The 4,025-nt window shown below is 39.6% G+C and overlaps 1 protein-coding gene and 1 long non-coding RNA gene across 2 annotated transcripts in view; one reads left to right on the top strand and one right to left on the bottom strand.

Annotated features, from left to right (window-relative positions):
• The window catches only part of LOC114050547, a 6,122-nt gene extending 4,203 nt beyond the window's left edge, over positions 1-1,919 (bottom strand). The window contains exon 1 of the long non-coding RNA XR_003570020.1: positions 1,828-1,919. This is a non-coding gene — a long non-coding RNA (uncharacterized LOC114050547). The remainder of the gene's footprint in view (positions 1-1,827) is intronic.
• The window catches only part of DGKB (diacylglycerol kinase beta), a 575,035-nt gene that overhangs the window by 537,494 nt on the left and 33,516 nt on the right, over positions 1-4,025 (top strand). The gene's annotated exons all lie outside the window — the stretch shown is intronic.

The raw sequence follows: 4,025 nt of genomic DNA on the forward strand, positions 1-4,025 counted from the left end.
GAAGGAAGGAAGGAAGGAAGGAAGGAAGGAAGGAAGGATAAAAGGAGTAGGGAAAATTCCAGCCAGTACAAAGGCCCAGGGTCTGCAGATAGAAGAGCTTATGTGAAGGACAGCCAAGAGGTCAGTGTCACTGGATCACTGAGTACATGGAGAGGAGTAAAGTGTGAGAAGACTGGAAAAGCAGAAAGGAACCAGGTGATGAAGGGCTTTCAAAGCCATTGGGATCCCTTGGGGAGGCTGTGCTGGGGGATCTCGGCAAAGGTAGCACTGAAGGAGAAGAAGTACATGAGTTACTCTCTACACTGTTGGATGAAGCACCTCTACTACTTAGATCATAATCATTGACAAAAGGGATGTCAAGGGAAATATAATCACAAAAGGTAAATCTAGAGTCATAACAATAAATTAATTAATAAGCACATGCATAAATGCACAAAATAATTAATTAACTAATTAAAGATTAAAGATGCTTTCCCCCATTTTAAAAGGACTTGTCAGGAAGGTAGATCCAGAGAATATCATAGTTACAGTTTATATCGATCTTGGTAAAGGACTTCTGCTCTTCTTAGAGAAACTTTGGAGCCAAATGGACTAGAAACTATTAATCTGTTGAATTAGGAACCAGAAGAATGGGTAAACTGTGGGTTGATGATTCCATGCCAGCTTGGAAGGAAGTTTTTGCTGAAGTGTCCCATGGGTCTATCCATGATCCTATTCTGTTTAACATTTTTTTATCAGTAATTTGCATAAGATCATCAATGGCACGCCCACCGACATTTCCAGATAATGCAAAGCAAGAAAGCTAGCCTATTGGTTGACAGAGCAAATATCCAAAAAGTTTTTGACAGTACAGATCATTAGTCAATAAATAAAAACTTATTCACCCTTTGCGATACACTAGTCACCATGTTAAGACAAAAATAAAATCTGTCTTGACCATCGAGGAGCTTATATTCTAATAGGGAAGGCTACATATAAATAGATCAGTATATACAGAATGAATACAGAGTTAATAAAAGGTAGCTGTAAAAAGAAATACCCTAGCATCGATGGGAGCCTGCAAAAGCTTCGTGCAGAAGATAGCACTTGAACAGAGTCCCAAAGGGAGCCAGGGATTCTAAAAGTGATGATTTAGAAGGGAGAGAAGAGTGTTCTAGGAATGGGGGAGTGTCTTGTGTGAGGAACAGCAAGGAAGCCTGTAAGCCTGGACTATGGAATATATTGTGTGGGAAAGAATTGTCACCAAAAGACCTTACAGATAGGTCAGAGACAGGTTGGAAGGAGCTTTAAATGTCAAATGGAGAAGTAAACATTTGATCCTAGTATTGATAGGGAGCCAGTGGATTATATTGAGTAGACAAGGTGACATGGTCAAAGCAATGCTTTGGAAAATCACTTTAGCAATTGTGTGGGGAATGGAATGGTATACGGAAAGACTTTTGGTAGGAAATCTAATTACAATAGTCCAAGTGAGAATTCTTCTTCTCTGGGCTGCTCCCTTTCTATTTGGTAATCTTATATTGTTGACCTGTACAAAGAAAAGTAATGACCTACTTTGAGCCTTCTACCAATATTATCTCACTTGATGCAAAAATTAAGTAACTAAGTGGATTGCTATGATCAACAGAATATAAACCACTAGTAGGGGCTCTTTGGAATGTTTCTGGGTCATACAAACTTTTAGCTGAAAATTAGACCTTTTTTTTTTCCTTATTTCAAATTATTTGCCCTTCATTTCCTGCTTTTATCTGTTTTCCCTAGTTATCTGAGATAAATAAACAAACAAACAAAATGGAGAAGTATGTCCACTGAAGAGTTTCTAAATACCTGTTAAGAGTAGGGATTCATCCAAGCACATTAAGCCTCGATTCTCCCCTCCAAGTGTTTGCTGCAGATGACCCCCGTTGCTCTTAAGTATATTTCTGTTTCTGTGACTGAATAGAGGCTTTCCGTACAGCTTGTTCTAATGGCGCTCTGGCCTTTAGCCAACCAGGGGCTGAATAAGGCTATTTTTAAAATACAGAAACGGGGAACAGCTGCAGCAATCAAATTAGATAAGCACAGAGAGAGACTTGGCTTGTTTACGGTTTGTCCAAGTCGAGGCTTCTTCCACAGAACTGCTTCTGTTCTCTTGGGTGAAGGGGTAGAAGGCCGAGACAGTGCAGCCCTTTGAAACAGATAACTTAGAAGAGAACACAGCTCAAAGGAACACTTTTTCTGTGCACCAACAAGATCAATGCAATAGTATTTTAAACTGTGAAAAGAATATGTCTCTTATTTATTTTTTAAAGGAGGGAAAGAGAATCCATGATGTCAGCCAGGCTTCCAGTAAAAGAGAATTTGGGCCTCTCCCCCCATAGTGATTCTGTGAAAGGAGAGATGAAGCTTTGGGTTCCCAATGGTGCAAAGATGGCATTTGAACATCTCTTGTGTTCTCGGGAATGGTTAAGGATGAGGGTAATTTCAGTGTTCCGTTTCTGCTTTCCACATTGCTATTTGTCATGAAAGTTTCCAAACTAAAACAACCGATTAATAGCAATATAGTGCTTTGGTAAAGAGAAAATGACGTGGTCTTGAGGTTTTCACAAAGACCCTTTTGTCCGCAACCTCCCCAACATGGACAGGGGTTTATTCTGTTTTCTTTCTTTCTTTTTCTCTTTCTTTATTATCCCAGCTCCTTGGAAACCTGTCAGTACATGATTAATAACAGTCATGAGGGGAATACAATTGGAGAGGTCTCATGTACAGTAGTAAGTAGGTTGTGAGTTCCACCTTCTAAGTGATTTCATGCGAGGGATGAATTTCTCGACTAACTTCGTAAGTGATGTAGGACAAAGGAGATTGTATTTCACATACGCATTTACAAATGACATTAATTTTAAAATCTCATCCAAATAAAACTATTTATGTCAACATTAATTCTGTTTGGTAACCCAAGATAGTAATAGAATTCCTTTCTGTGGCCATATGGCCATGAAAATAAAATTATCCAATGGCTTACAGAAAAGGCCAGAATCCAGACAGAATGTGACAATCCAGGTGTGTTGTCTGGGTGCCAGTTGATTAACTTGATCACCAAAAGCCCATTAAGTAATGATGTGTATCTGTGAAAAAGCAAGGAAAATGAAAGATGAGAATGTCCAGCCTGCTCTATGCTGGCATTTCTTCCGATGAAAGAGTTGAGGAACCAAAGAACTGTTCATTGAACAACCTGCAGGCAGTGAGGGTATCAAGCAGGTCTTCAGTATTTGGGACCAGTGCTGCTCTTGTCTCTGTCCCTGAAAGCAGCCCTGCATTCCTGCATAATGGGCAAACTGGGCTTGAAGACATCCACTGTTCTGAGCCAGTCCGGAGGCATTCATGGTGGGAAGAGAGCCCTGAGCTCAGCAGGTTTCTAGGGACCTCTGGCAAGGCCCCAGGTTTGAGACTCCTATCCTATATTTTAACTGGCACTAAAGAGTTCCAGCACGATGATTACTGGGCTTTAATTATATTTAGTCGTGTAGGCTCTTCTTTCTGAAGACAAACTGCCCGGAGAGGCAGATTTACCACTGGCCAGCAGTGTTTTTATGCAAATGCTTCTGAGGGACTGCAATCACCCCCAACATAATAGAGTCTTTCAATCTCTTGCCAGGAGTGTAATATTTATATATTACCAAGATAAATTGGATATCCAAAAGAGTTGCATTATGGGTGTGTGTGTGTGGGGAGGGTGTTCTCAATGTAAATCATGTTTCCTAATCACTGTGTTTTCCCCTCAGTTTAATTTTCAGCCTTTAAGTTCATAAACAAATTCTGAATGTATTATGTTACTTCCCATTTGTTTTGAATACTTCAATGATGTTGAAATAAAGGGACAGTGTCAACATCTCATTACAAGGCAGCCCATTTCTCAAGTGTTCCTGAGAATTAATGTAAAAATGGTCTGACCATTACAGACATTGTCCACCATATCAAATGAATTTTGGAGTCCTTTTCTTCTTTTTCTTTCTTTCTTTCTTTCTTTCTTTCTTTCTTTCTTTCTT

Source organism: Vombatus ursinus, unplaced genomic scaffold (genome assembly GCF_900497805.2).
Source record: "Vombatus ursinus unplaced genomic scaffold, bare-nosed wombat genome assembly UNPS02014799.1, whole genome shotgun sequence".
Classification (NCBI taxonomy): domain Eukaryota; kingdom Metazoa; phylum Chordata; class Mammalia; order Diprotodontia; family Vombatidae; genus Vombatus; species Vombatus ursinus.